Source organism: Poromitra crassiceps, assembly GCF_964638095.1.
Source record: "Poromitra crassiceps genome assembly, chromosome: 8".
NCBI lineage: Eukaryota > Metazoa > Chordata > Actinopteri > Beryciformes > Melamphaidae > Poromitra > Poromitra crassiceps.
Genome location: NC_139629.1, coordinates 10124096 through 10139582, shown reverse-complemented (window position 1 = coordinate 10139582; position 15487 = coordinate 10124096). Strand labels below are relative to the sequence as shown.

At 43.4% G+C, this 15487-nt stretch overlaps 1 long non-coding RNA gene across 1 annotated transcript; it reads left to right on the top strand.

The window, feature by feature from the left end:
- Positions 1 to 1573: 1573 nt before the first annotated feature.
- LOC310780408 lies at positions 1574 to 3778 on the top strand. Its single transcript, XR_014552928.1, has 3 exons — positions 1574 to 1900; positions 2526 to 2613; positions 3035 to 3778. It is a non-coding gene; the product is annotated as an uncharacterized lncRNA (long non-coding RNA).
- The last annotated feature ends 11709 nt before the right edge of the window (positions 3779 to 15487 follow it).

The window sequence follows — 15487 nt, the reverse complement described above, 5'->3', positions numbered from 1 at the left end:
TATCACCCAGCACTAGCGGTACCAACACAGGCACGCGCGCACGCACGCACGCACACAGACACACTATGCTCTAGACTTAAATCTAAAATGTTTCATGGATTACATTCTAATCTAACAAACCTATCAATTTAAAAGTCAAGCACGTTACCGTGGAAACAATTAAGCTTAGCCCAAAATCACAAATCAGAATGAAGGGGTCCCCGGTATATTTTCTATCTTGTAGGTCCTTGGCTGAAAAACATTTGAGAACCTCTGCTCTAAAAAGTTATGTAAACAGCCTACTAACGCTAATGATTCCCCCCTCTCCTTCTGACAAAGAGAAGTGACGTGAATAGCCTCTTTCTGTCACAGTTAACACAATGTTAAGTTAGCTACTTTCACTCACCTTTCTCTGAAGCAACCATACGAAGGCTGCCAGCGGTTCCGTCTGTGTTTTCAGGAGTGGAGGGAGTGATGTGATGGTGAGTGACACTACTGACAGCAGCTGGCAGCGCCAAATGAGACAATAGTCTCTGCAGCGCTAGTCTGGGCACCTTCCACCCCGCTTTTTGTCATGGGGGCGTAAACCCCGGACCCAGAATTAACACCGGATGGCAATGCGCCTAACAACGTCTTTGTTGCCGTTAGCTTGACGCGGTGATGTTACCTAAACTAGAGTCTGATCAAAACAAAGCTAGCGTTACATCAAACAAAACGTTTATGCAATATGGCATCTCCGCCACCACCGCCTGACACACCGGTCAAAACGGTGAAAGAGGATTCTGATACTTGGGTCAAATTGTCAAGTTAACGTGAAAGTTGACGAGCTAGAAACGCTGCCATCCGGTCTAGGGCGGGCTCTAGGCGGGAACCAGTAGGGTGACAAAATCAATTGTGGGCGGGAGCCAGGCTCTTTCTCGCCGAGAAGAGCCTGGTGACGCGAGGTTACTGCAGCGCGGTCCACTTGAGAGGGTCCTCGCTGCAGCCCGCGGAATCGGGCGGAGTCGGATTTGGGGCGGGGTCTGACATCAGGAGGGCGTTTTTTTTTCTTTCTTTGCTTGTGTCAGATCAGCTGGACACTAGCCCCACCCACGCACAACACACAGAGCTGCCATTTTTCTGCCGACGAACTCACAGAGTCACACACACAAGTTGTATTGTATTTTTTGCCTATTCAGAGAATTTCTCCGCGCTAAGAGGTAAGAGCTGGATTTTAAATATAATTATGCGATAAAAGCGAATCGTGGTGAGAGGGAAAACGTAATTCGTAACGTTATATGCAGGCGTGAGTCGGCTAAACTCTGTTCGCCAAACTCCATTCAAATACATGGCGTTTTCGCCGCTCGTCAAAAGGGCGAGGAGAGCCGGGTTTTATGTTGTGTAATAGTCAGAGGCGGATCTTGAACCAGGCAGAACAGGCAGCCGCCTGGAGCCTAGTCCACTAGAGGGCCTCGCAGACCAGAGCATTTTGGTAATAGTCATTGTATGAGCAACTGCGCAGTGTATTAAATGTATGCCGAATTGATTGGTGTTGCCATGCAATCCACTTCATATGCTTTAAATAACCCAACTTAGGCGATGGGCCCAGGCGGCGTATCTGCTTTAGTTCTTGAAAGCAATGATCCTCATCGAGGGAGAACCCAGCGCTCTAAAGTTTCTAAGATTATATTCGTCTTAATCACATTCTGTTTGTTGCCACTCGAAAATTGTGCGAGCCTATCTAAAACCATGGTTGTTAAGTACGTTACATTTGCAGGCAAACGCTGCGACCTACTGGCCGGTTGAACCAATAGCACGCTGAGATACTGACAAAGAGATTTCGTTCGCCTATCAGATTGAGCTACATTGAGCAGTGAGCACAGCTGTTGTTTATTTGGGTAATCAGCTGGACACGAACGGAGAAGAGCACAGACATGTGATGGTAAGTTATTTTAATACATCCATGGTTTAATGTTATTGGAAAATGTTTGCTACTTCTTGTACATTTTGTTCAAATGTTTGGCGAGGGTTATATTAAGTGTAAAAGGAGCGTCAGCGCTTCCAAATAGCGCTCGCTCGCTAGCATCATGCACGAGTGAATGCACATGGCTTGTATCTAACGTTACCGTTATATATCTCATTTATCTGATGTTCGTGTTCTCAAATTAATGTAACTTTATTCACCTTACATGGGGTAGAAAATAACCTGAATTTCTGAAGCGTGTGGGAACTTTAGCATTAGCGGATTGTATTGATTTTGCCTTTGATATAGAGAGCTAACAGCTAAAAGATATCCAAAACAACAACACTACATGTATGCGTGATATACGTTAACCAGGTAAGTTTAAAGAACAGTGTAATTAAATTTCGTTTAGCAGTAATTGTCTGGTTTTAAGTGTCACTATTATAGAACGTATATAGCCAAGGAAATATGCATAGAGGTCTACAGACTTCTTCATACAGAAAGATTTCCTCCTGTAGGAGTCCTCACACACAGCCAAGTAGGCATACTTGGGCATCTTCAAATTAACCACTGTCACAGTCGTTTGTTTGTTTGTTTGTTACAGGAGCAATGCACAAGCTGCAGTATGGAGCTGACAGAAGTGTCATCTAGCTAGCCCACTTCATAAATATGCAAGGAGTCTTTCTTTAGAGGTAGGTCTCTTTCAGAACACTTTATTCCTTCTGATCATATAGATCACATGTATAGCATTACAAAACACATAATAGTATAGGAATAGTAGTAGTAATATGAAAATAGTAGTAATAGTAATAATATTTTGCAATAAACAATCCTATATTATGTAGCAGGCTGGCAATTAAGTCATTTTAGGACATATTAAGTGCTGCAGTGTGATACAGCACACATGTCAAATGGCTCAGACTGCTAAAGAAATCCACAACTTTCTTTTAAGGACACAATGGCCTGTTGTTCAAAACAGGATGCAAAACTGGCTGTGTCGGTAGAAGGGCTATTACGGCCACCCTCCAGGGCATCCATTGCGCTGGCTTTTTGGCCTTAGTATAATTCCTGCCCTCATTTACGGTACTTTTTTAATGTGTCTTCTTCTCATAGACCACTGCCTGAACAGAGGGATCAAGCCATGTAGGCCTAGTCATCTTCAAATGACCCATTGTCACAGTCTATGCATTGGCACAGGTTTGTACATGGCAGCTCATGCAGTTTACATGTGCATCTACCCTTAACACATTTTGTTTTTTTACAGGAGCAATGCACAAGCTCCAGTATTGCCTCTGGAGCTGGCGGAAGTGTCATCCAGTCTACTTCATAGACATCTCCTGTCATCTTCCAGCCATGCCTTATGGGAGGAGGGATGTCTGGCATACACTCAAGGCTCCTTCTGTGTACTGCAGCCTGATAGTTTGCCCGCTGGATATGTTTATGCAAGCAGTCTTTGTTTGGGGGAAGGTCTCTCTCAGAACACTTTCCTGATTTGAAGAGTTTAGCCCTTGCGATATTGACATCCTGGCAGTTATCAGTCCAATGTGTTGCACTTCGCTTACTTTATATTATGTAAGTTAGTATGGCCCTCTGGAAAAAAAATGTCCCACCCCTGATCTAGGTTGATAGACTTTCAGATATCAAGTATCTTGGTCAACAGGCTGGCATAAGTAATGTCTCTTATAATGATCATTAAAACTGATTTGGTGACACAAAGTATTTAACACTGTTTCATTATTTGCATCATCAAACATAGCTGCTATCATGAGGTTTTGAGGTGTCTTCAGTGACCAGCTTACTGTACCAGGTCACTCTTACCAGAAGTGACTACGCTGTTGTCTGTTAGCCAAATATATTTCCAGGCTGTTAGATTATCTGACATCAGCCATCTTGATAGATATTCCAGTCATTGTTTTAATTTTGCAGAGTTGTTGGCTGATTTGTTCTCTCTTTAGTTGAGATGTTTTGCATGAACTGTAATACCATCTGATATTTTCAGTGTTCCTGCAAAAAAAATCATCCACAATTCATTTAAACAGATGGACATTTGCTGGTCTCAGTTCATTTATTTTCACGGCTCAAACCTTCAGATTTGTTGAAATACTTGATCTATAGAAGTTAAAATAAAAAGACTGCATAGGAGTTATGAGTGTGCAATCTGTTTCTTTTATTTACAACTTAGAACACACTACAAAACATGAAAAGCCACTTTTGCCTGCTCCTTGGTTGACCGTGCAGATGTATAAACATGACAATTAAGCAAAGAAGTGATTTTATATTTAAACAGGTTCTAATTACATTTGAAGACCCAGACAGTAGTCTACATCATGATAGCAGAAACGGGCAGCTAGATGCACTCATTTGGCTTCCATCAGGTCATCCTGTCATTGAAGGTTGGAGGCAGTAGATTCTTGCAGACAACAGTAAGCCATGTCAGCCTGGTTTTGCAGCATGTCAGATTTTCAAACCTGTCCAACAAATCAATATAAAATATCAAACAATGTTGCTGCCTGTCCAAAAATCTATAAGTAAGTCACATTGGTTAATTTTAAGTAATTTTAATTAAAATGTTTGTGTTATTAATACAAATGTAACGTTACTCTAGATTAGAGACTAGTGAGCAGATTACTAAAATATACTGTAGTTGAGGTAATAGCCACATTTTTTAAATGAGGTTGATAGTTTACCCAACTAATTTACCAACCATTACACCCCTGCCTGTAACGTTAGTTAAATATGCTGGCTGCTGTTTATTATGTTGGTATTTCTAATATAGTTAATCACAATAGCTAGCGTTTTAGTCCAAGTGACAGACCAAGGGAAGCATAGCCTACAGACTGATCAGTTAGTGCTCATAAACTACTAGCGTTGTACTGCATTGACTAGCTCACAAAAGTTGCTAATGAAATAAACAGACTTTGAAAGGGGTAACGTTAGTTGTAAGGGCAAATTTACCAAAGAACTTACCATAAATTAGTATTTTATCTGGCGTGGCGTGCCCCACTTCCAAGCCACCAGAAGCTGCCGAACCTTCACAACTGACGTCACGTCTTAACACCGAATTGCTGGCTAAGTTAATATTATATAAATTAATACAAATCATAGTAAAGTGCCACTGAAAATCATTCCAAAAAGTTAACAGCGTGTGATGTTGTGGTGTTTGGATTTGACAGTAACCAGGAACTACAAGAGCAACGTGAACCACGTGATACTTTTCCAAGCCCGCTATTGGATGATAAGTACAAATACGTCATGCATGGGGGACCCTAAACATAGCTGTCTGCTCTCTTTACCGGAGAAAATGCAAGTTGACAGAGTTAGCGATCACAAAATATGGCAAGAAAGAACGGGTGGCAACAAATTTATTTTCATTTGTTGAGACATGTCTCAGTTGTTAATAAAGGACTGGGTTTTCCCTCGGTAGGGATCGTTTAAGTGCACGAAATCTCCGCTGGGCCCGCCGCCTAACTAGGCCGCTGCGCTATAGACCAATTATACGCCTACGTCACAATGACAACAAACAGCGTCAGATGCGCAAGAGGGAGGCAGAAAGACAGACTCCACAGCCCTGTCAAGTAGTTTTCCAGTCGCCTGAAAACTATTCGAGCTAGATATGTCTTCGTGTTGTACAGTGGGATGCCAGAAACGGAAAGCCAGGGCCGCTGCTGGCCATTTGGGTGCCCTAAGCGTAATTGTTTTGTGGTGCCCCCCCCCCCCGCAAAACTTTCAATAACTGTCAAACGAAAGACTGCATAATCATTCATTATGAACGATACTAGTGTATCTCACATTACATTACATTTGGCAAACAAACAACTGTTAGAATTACTGTACATGTCAGCAAACAAGTGATTGTTAAACTGTACATGCAAGCAGGGACAGACTGGGATCATAATTCAGGCCGGGCATTAGATACCAAGCAGGCCAGGCCGGCGGCGGCAAAAAATTTGGGCTGTTTGAAGCCCAATTTGGGCCGTTTGAAGCCAGATTTGGGCCATCTGAAGCCCGATTTGGGCCAGTTGAAGTCAGATTTGGACCGGTTGAAGCCAGATTTGGGCCGTTTGAAGCCCAATTTGGGCCGAGTCCAATTTTACAATGAGATGCACCCACTTTAACCCTGAATAAAGTAATAAAACCACTAGTAAACCAGTAGGCGGCGCCTGGCCTGCTGTTCAGTGAGTGGCCTGACTGAGGGCACAAAAAAAAAAAAAAAAAATTTTTTTGGTGCCCTCAGTCACATGATGCCCTACGCAGTCTGCGTACTCTGCGTAATGGGGTGCGGCGGGCCTGCGGAAAGCTATTGTAGGAGAGTATTCAGGTCCGCCTATTCACACTTAGTTAATAAAATAATAAACGATAGAGCCAGGCTGTAACGTTATAATTCACCTAATTCTCCCCACATATCCTGTTCTACGCAACTCGAGGGAACATACACAGCCTCGCACACACGCAATAGAACACAACACAACACTGAACAGTCTGTTACACTATCTACAAAGCAAGGACTAAAGTTTTACCGAATCCCGTCAACTCATACTGCTTTTAATGCTAACCGTAAGTGTCTTTGGTTGCAAGCCGAAAGAGGAAATCGTTAAAAATGCCCGACTTTGCAGTGCTCGCTCATTTCATATCAGGTAAACTGTAGTAGGCTGCAGCCACATCGCTCGGTTAGTTAACAACCAAGTAACGTTAAATAATGTCATTATTGAGTTGAACTGATTGGAACGAGGACATCATTAAAAATGCCCGACTTTGTAGTGCTCTTCATAATCAGGTAAGCTGCCTGAAACTGTAGGCTGCTCAACATCGCTCGGTTAGTTAACGGACCAAGTAACGTTACATAATGTCATTATTGAGTTGTGTGCATTATCAACATAACAATATATCTTTGCAAGTTACAGAATAATTATCTACGCTATCCCCAGTTATAAAGGAATGCACGATATGTATTGCTGGCCATAGGCTTGGCCAATTGACAGCGCCAGTGCGTATGGGTGGGTCTGTAAGACATATCCCATTAAACAACGTTAATTTCGATGCATAACATTGCTTATCACTAGGCGATAAGCTGTGGTAGTAAGCCGAGAACTGCATTTTAAAACTAAAATATAACTGTGTGTTGCAGATGGGCACAGAGCAGTCCTGACAGCGGGGCTTTCACACAGTTTTCGCTGTCTGTCAATGCAAAGCTGACGGCTTTCTGCCTACACGATGCGCGCGCAGCTCAATGTTGACAAGCTGTATAAGGGGTCTATAACAAAAAAGTGTATATCGTAGTGCACTACGACTGCACTAACACTGCACTAACATGCAGTTTTAGTGCACTAACGTGTTAGTGTTACATGTTAGTAGCACATGTTAGTCGTAGCACATGGTAGCTAGTCGTAGCACATGGTAGTTAGTCATAGCACATGGTAGCACATGTTAGTAGTACATGTGATGCTGCCTACACACTAGAGGATTTTAAAATCTTAACCGATTTTAAAAACATGAGAGACCACAGACATGAGGACAATTTCATCAGATTTTAACATTAAAATCGCCTGAACACACACACTAGACGATTCGGCCAGACTGCGAGACCACACACCAGCCGTTTGAAGTACCGACTCACAGCGATTCCAGCAACTAGACTGTAGGCTGTTTATATCCCACAGAACCGCAATTTTTTCCCACAGACAACGGCGGATGGCTCTCCAAACATGCGCCGAGCGGCGGGTCCGCTACAAGCGGGCGGACACCCTCGCAAAATAAGCTAAAACAACGTCCTGTCTGAGAGCTCATATTGCAGCATGTCCGCTCCCTTGGGGCGGGCCGCTCCGCTCGGCGCATGTTTGGAGAGCCCTCCGCCGCTGTCCACCCTGTTTTAAGCTGTGAGGATGCTGGAGAGAGGAGCTACATGGCTCTGCTGTTGCCATGGCTGTTGCTCGTTTGTTGTGAGCGCTGCATTAACATCCGGGTATGACGCGTCGACGAGTCCCGGTCTGCTTGCTCTCATTGGCTATTGCGGGTTCCGTCGGGAGACAGCCATCGTAAATATCAAACATGTTTGATATGCCCGATTCGAGATCGGGCAGGCTCCGATTCAATCAATAATTTATTGACACCAGACACTTGACAATTATTTTGACAAAAAATCGGTTGAGACTAGCCTCGAATCGGGCCACGCCCCCCCGAGGGGAATCGGGCATTAAATCGGGCATTTTATCCTCTAGTGTGTGGGAGGCATTAGGTAGTGTAACATGTTAGTGCACTAACGACTGCACTAACATGCAGATAACGTACAGTAAACATCTGTCACGTCATGAAACTGTTGAATTACATATTTCTAGCTGTGCTGTCTGTAACTCTGCCTAATGCTCGTTGCTGCGTGTGCAGCTTTGAAAGTGACATGTGTCATGTTGACATGCAGATAACATGACAGTAAAATCTGTCATGAAACTGTGAAATATCTCTAGTATAGCTCTGTAACTCTTCCTAGCTTAGTCTCAAACCTAGGAAAATTGGCATAAATGCATCTTTCTAGCTGGCCTGTGTACAGCATTGCATTGCAGAATGTAAATTTGATAACATTGTAAGCTCTGAATTGAATTAATAGGCTTATCTTTGCTCTAATCTCTTTGTTAGTATATTTTGTTTGATTTGATCTGTCATGCCGTGAAGACTAACTAATAAATAGTCCTTCGCAAACTACTTTCTACAGGATGCTACCTTAGTCAATCAAAATGTCTTAGCTGTCATTGATTGTGTTGCATAGTTCTACAGTTGACAAAATGTGATATTGTAAGTCGCTTTGGACAGAAGCGTCTGCTAAATGTCATAATGTTAATGTAAATGTCACTAGCTCAAAATCTGTGTTGTCATTTGGCAGAATGGATTACAAACTGCAGCAGGAACTGGATCCCGATTCCAGATTGAAGCGAGGAGGAGGCTGGAGATGACGTGTTGGATGAGGGTTTCGAGGAGGGGGGGGACCTTCACCTCCTCAACGTCCCACTCCACCATCTCCTCCAGCCCACCCCTGAGCCTGCCGCTGCCGCTGCCGCCGCACACCCGCCTCCATCCCTGTGCTGCAGCCTGCCGACGTAAGTTCTGTGTTATTGTGATTCTATTGCCTTTCGTCACTGTGATCATGTGTTTCTGACTTTTGTCTTGTCTGAACTAAAGGACATCATTGAGCTACAGCACTACCAGCTACGAGACGAAAGCACAGGAGAGAAGGATAACAGAAAGGTCTTCTCCTCTTTTCCTTTCCTCTCTCCTCTCCTCTGTCCTCATCTGCTCTCCTCTCTCCTCTCCTCTGTTCTCATCTGCTCTCCCCTCTGCTCTCCCCTCTGCTCTCCTCTGCTCTCCTCTCGCCTCTCCTCTGTGACTTTTGTCTTCGTAACACATTTTTCCACCGTCATTTGATTTCTGTCTGCTCTTTTCATCTATGTCGAGCACAATTGAATTGCCTCTAATAAACTTGTCTTGTGTTCATGACATTTCCCAGGAGGCGGTGGTTGACGGCCACGGAGGCTACCAGCACGTGGCCAGGCTGGCCGACACCTACCCACGAACCAGCAGGTCAGGGAGATCATCGCCCTCTGGGACCAGCTGTCAGAGAGGGACAGGGCCCCCATCTCCCTCTCTCCGCGCCACCAGGAGCAGCTGGCCAAGGGGCGGTTCCAAACCACGACAAGGAAGAGCCACCTTCCAGGCGTGGAGAGTGTGACCGAGTAAGCATCGGCAACATGTGACACAAATGCTTTGTTTTGTCAACAGCCTGACCAGCCTCTTCGATTAGTCCTCCTCTGCTCATTTAATTTAATTCATCGTTCCTTTAATACTCAACCAAACCTCTTTTCAAAGAGCTTCATCTGCCATTTAAACGGATCCAAAGTCAGATTCTATTCCAATCTATATGTCAATCAAATGTAGGTGACTTCAAACAATATACAAACACTAGATTTAATGGGTCGCCTGTAGCCTGAACAACCAAGTCACTGGTGTTGGACTCCTGGTTCCGGGACGCGGTTCAATTCCGTGCGATGACGACTTATGACGGCTTGCTGGCGACTCAAATTTAAATTCCATATTATTTACTGCCAAGAGTGCATCTATATTTAAACAGTTCAATAGGAAAATATTTAGGCCTCATTACCTAGCCCTTCACACACATACAAATCAATGAATGAGGATAGGTGAAAGACAGCATAAAACGGCACTGAGCTTTTCCCATCTATGATGACTAACTTTGACTTTCAGTTGCTTTGACATGTATCAAAGCTTCGGTGTTGCTTTGAAGCATCAAGGCTTCGGTATAAAAGTCAGGGTCGCACTGCCGGAAATCATTTGTAGGCATGATAGAATAGTGGATTTGATATCGAAAGATATCACCTCTATTTTCAGATCTTCTATTTCGCTGTATAAATATTCTACTGTGAAGCCGAGCATGTTCAGTTCAGTCTGTGTAGTGACGATTCAGATCTGTTCTCTAATATTCCAGCTAACACTCCAGATGTTGTTATTGTCAATGAAAATGAGAGAGAGGTGTTTGTTCTAGAGAGGTTGGGAGTACCTTTGACCACAGCCTAGAGGAGGCCTTTCTAACCAAGATGCTGAAATATCAACAGCTGCAGCAGACCATCTCACAGCTGGGCTACAGGTGTAAACTTCTAGTTTTCATATTTGGTAGACTAGGTCATGTCCATAAGCTGGTTGTGAGAGGCCGGTCTCCCAAAGAGAAGGGCCAAGCAGTTAGCAAGGTATTGTTCAGTATCTGCTATTATTGGTAGCTGCTCAATATGGAGGACGCGCTGCTTTTTGTACCCATGAAGTGGATACTGACCGCTATCTTACCTTACAGTAGAACTGTATCTGTCAATTTGCCATTGTCATCATCCTGTGTGGTGTCATCTTTTGTGTATGCATTAATGTGATCGCCAATTAGGCACTCATGTATCTGAATGACTCCCAACATCTGATTGCATTAGTGTTTATGTCCTTTGTACTTGTATCTATGTGGACATAAATAAATAATTTAAATGTGTGTGTGTGTGTGTGTGTGTGTGTGTGTGTGTGTGTGTGTGTGTGTGTGTGTGTGTGTGTGTGTGTGTGGAGCATGCACAGTTCACGAGAGAGTCAGGCACGTTAAGGGTGTTTAACCCTCTGTTATAATTTTCAAGCACTCCAAAGCAAGCTTTGAACCAGTCAGGTGATTCATTCAGGTAATGAGCTTTGTATCAAAGCTTCAGTGTCACACTTGCCATCACTACTTTGATCTGCTTCAAGCCTATATAGCCTATATGAGCGAAACGGCTAATTAAAAGGCTACTAATTACAAAAGCATCAATTTTCGTTACGAATCCGAACTGTTTCATCCTCCTGTGGTATTTCCAGTGGCACTAGTCACAAGAACATGGTTATATCTGGTCATGGAAAATGACTGTTTGCTAACCTTCAGTCTGTTTTGGAACAGTGATTCTATTTTAATATCAAGCATCTGGGTCACTCTGTGTTATCCATGACGCAGTCATCATGTGGAGTTATGTCAGATGACAATGGTTTGAAGATATTATTATTAGAAGGCCAATCAGATATTGGAACAACATGTTAAGAGGGCTGTTTGGGTATAAGACTCTGTGTTACAATGATAGTTGGGCACACACCTAACCCGGGGAAGCTATGTAGGATTAGCATATTACAATGGGGCTTATTAGCATATGGGAATGCTTGGCTTGTATCAAGGTCTGCATCTATGCATTACATGTAATAATGCATTCTGTGTTATTGTGATTCTATTGCCTTTCGTCACTGTGATCATGTGTTTCTGACTTTTGTCTTGTCTGAACTAAAGGACATCATTGAGCTACAGCACTACCAGCTACGAGACGAAAGCACAGGAGAGAAGGATAACAGAAAGGTCTTCTCCTCTTTTCCTTTCCTCTCTCCTCTCCTCTGTCCTCATCTGCTCTCCTCTCTCCTCTCCTCTGTTCTCATCTGCTCTCCCCTCTGCTCTCCCCTCTGCTCTCCTCTGCTCTCCTCTCGCCTCTCCTCTGTGACTTTTGTCTTCGTAACACATTTTTCCACCGTCATTTGATTTCTGTCTGCTCTTTTCATCTATGTCGAGCACAATTGAATTGCCTCTAATAAACTTGTCTTGTGTTCATGACATTTCCCAGGAGGCGGTGGTTGACGGCCACGGAGGCTACCAGCACGTGGCCAGGCTGGCCGACACCTACCCACGAACCAGCAGGTCAGGGAGATCATCGCCCTCTGGGACCAGCTGTCAGAGAGGGACAGGGCCCCCATCTCCCTCTCTCCGCGCCACCAGGAGCAGCTGGCCAAGGGGCGGTTCCAAACCACGACAAGGAAGAGCCACCTTCCAGGCGTGGAGAGTGTGACCGAGTAAGCATCGGAACATGTGACACAAATGCTTTGTTTTGTCAACAGCCTGACCAGCCTCTTCGATTAGTCCTCCTCTGCTCATTTAATTTAATTCATCGTTCCTTTAATACTCAACCAAACCTCTTTTCAAAGAGCTTCATCTGCCATTTAAACGGATCCAAAGTCAGATTCTATTCCAATCTATATGTCAATCAAATGTAGGTGACTTCAAACAATATACAAACACTAGATTTAATGGGTCGCCTGTAGCCTGAACAACCAAGTCACTGGTGTTGGACTCCTGGTTCCGGGACGCGGTTCAATTCCGTGCGATGACGACTTATGACGGCTTGCTGGCGACTCAAATTTAAATTCCATATTATTTACTGCCAAGAGTGCATCTATATTTAAACAGTTCAATAGGAAAATATTTAGGCCTCATTACCTAGCCCTTCACACACATACAAATCAATGAATGAGGATAGGTGAAAGACAGCATAAAACGGCACTGAGCTTTTCCCATCTATGATGACTAACTTTGACTTTCAGTTGCTTTGACATGTATCAAAGCTTCGGTGTTGCTTTGAAGCATCAAGGCTTCGGTATAAAAGTCAGGGTCGCACTGCCGGAAATCATTTGTAGGCATGATAGAATAGTGGATTTGATATCGAAAGATATCACCTCTATTTTCAGATCTTCTATTTCGCTGTATAAATATTCTACTGTGAAGCCGAGCATGTTCAGTTCAGTCTGTGTAGTGACGATTCAGATCTGTTCTCTAATATTCCAGCTAACACTCCAGGTGTTGTTATTGTCAATGAAAATGAGAGAGAGGTGTTTGTTCTAGAGAGGTTGGGAGTACCTTTGACCACAGCCTAGAGGAGGCCTTTCTAACCAAGATGCTGAAATATCAACAGCTGCAGCAGACCATCTCACAGCTGGGCTACAGGTGTAAACTTCTAGTTTTCATATTTGGTAGACTAGGTCATGTCCATAAGCTGGTTGTGAGAGGCCGGTCTCCCAAAGAGAAGGGCCAAGCAGTTAGCAAGGTATTGTTCAGTATCTGCTATTATTGGTAGCTGCTCAATATGGAGGACGCGCTGCTTTTTGTACCCATGAAGTGGATACTGATTGCTATCTTACCTTACAGTAGAACTGTATCTGTCAATTTGCCATTGTCATCATCCTGTGTGGTGTCATCTTTTGTGTATGCATTAATGTGATCGCCAATTAGGCACTCATGTATCTGAATGACTCCCAACATCTGATTGCATTAGTGTTTATGTCCTTTGTACTTGTATCTATGTGGACATAAATAAATAATTTAAATGTGTGTGTGTGTGTGTGTGTGTGTGTGTGTGTGTGTGTGTGTGTGTGTGTGTGTGTGTGTGTGTGTGTGTGTGTGTGTGTGTGTGTGTGTGTGTGTGTGTGTGTGTGTGTGTGTGGAGCATGCACAGTTCACGAGAGAGTCAGGCACGTTAAGGGTGTTTAACCCTCTGTTATCATTTTCAAGCACTCCAAAGCAAGCTTTGAACCAGTCAGGTGATTCATTCAGGTAATGAGCTTTGTATCAAAGCTTCAGTGTCACACTTGCCATCACTACTTTGATCTGCTTCAAGCCTATATAGCCTATATGAGCGAAACGGCTAATTAAAAGGCTACTAATTACAAAAGCATCAATTTTCGTTACGAATCCGAACTGTTTCATCCTCCTGTGGTATTTCCAGTGGCACTAGTCACAAGAACATGGTTATATCTGGTCATGGAAAATGACTGTTTGCTAACCTTCAGTCTGTTTTGGAACAGTGATTCTATTTTAATATCAAGCATCTGGGTCACTCTGTGTTATCCATGACGCAGTCATCATGTGGAGTTATGTCAGATGACAATGGTTTGAAGATATTATTATTAGAAGGCCAATCAGATATTGGAACAACATGTTAAGAGGGCTTATCAATACAAAAGGAGTCTCTTGCGCGTCAGCCCCTCCGCAAAAGGAGGTCGGTGCTCTCAGGACAGGACAGTATTATGACAAAAGTTCAATGGACAAACCAAAGAGGATCCTGGAGCACACGATTCACTGGGAAATTGCTTTATTCAATGACTAACGTTTCAACGCCTACTGCGTCTTCATCAGAGTCAAACAGCCTGTTTGACTCTGATGAAGACGCAGTAGGCGTTGAAACGTTAGTCATTGAATAAAGCAATTTCCCAGTGAATCGTGTGCTCCAGGATCCTCTTTGGTTTGTCCATTGAACTTTTGTCATGTTAAGAGGGCTGTTTGGGTATAAGACTCTGTGTTACAATGATAGTTGGGCACACACCTAACCCGGGGAAGCTATGTAGGATTAGCATATTACAATGGGGCTTATTAGCATATGGGAATGCTTGGCTTGTATCAAGGTCTGCATCTATGCATTACATGTAATCTGTTTTATGATCTAATAAATGTGAAGGCTATATATATATATTGCAACACCTGTCACTTGTCTTATTGGGCATAGTATTTAGCCTAGATAGGAATCCACGACACTCCAATTCTCTCTTCCATCTCTCGTTCTCTCCCCCCTCTTTCTCTCTGACTCTCTCCCTCTTGATGCGGAAATATACCATGGAGGGACAGCACTTGTGCCATATCCTAGTGTTATGATATCCAATATTGATATATAGGATAATATGGCGTAGGATGTAATGATGATGATATGTTGGGTGTCGTGGTGTGGTATGGATGTTGTCTTTCCATGGTGGATCTGCTGTCTGAAAATTAAACTATGATTTCTGTTCCCTGTTTTTTCCAGTCTCCAGGTGAAAACATCCGTTTCTATAGTAAGATTGAGTCAAATTAATATTTGAAACCATCCTGTTTGTGTTTTCAAACTTCCTCTTCCTTGCAGTGTTCCATCGAACTTCCCCAGATTCTCTGAAATGTATCTGATCAATTCTCTAAAATTGCAAAGGTCACCAAAATCACATGATTCTCGTGTTAAGGTAAACATGTTAACATGTTTCCTTTGTACTGACAAATTAAGTAAAATATGTGTGGCTCTGATAGAAGTAAGGGCACGCACGCACCTATTGCCTGATTACTTTGGCCTGCATACTGTTTCCAGTTTTGTACTGCAGGTTGCTGGCTGTTGAGCTGGGAGCTGGGCTGATTAGCCTGATTGGAGATGGGCAGCACCCGATCACTGTTGCCAG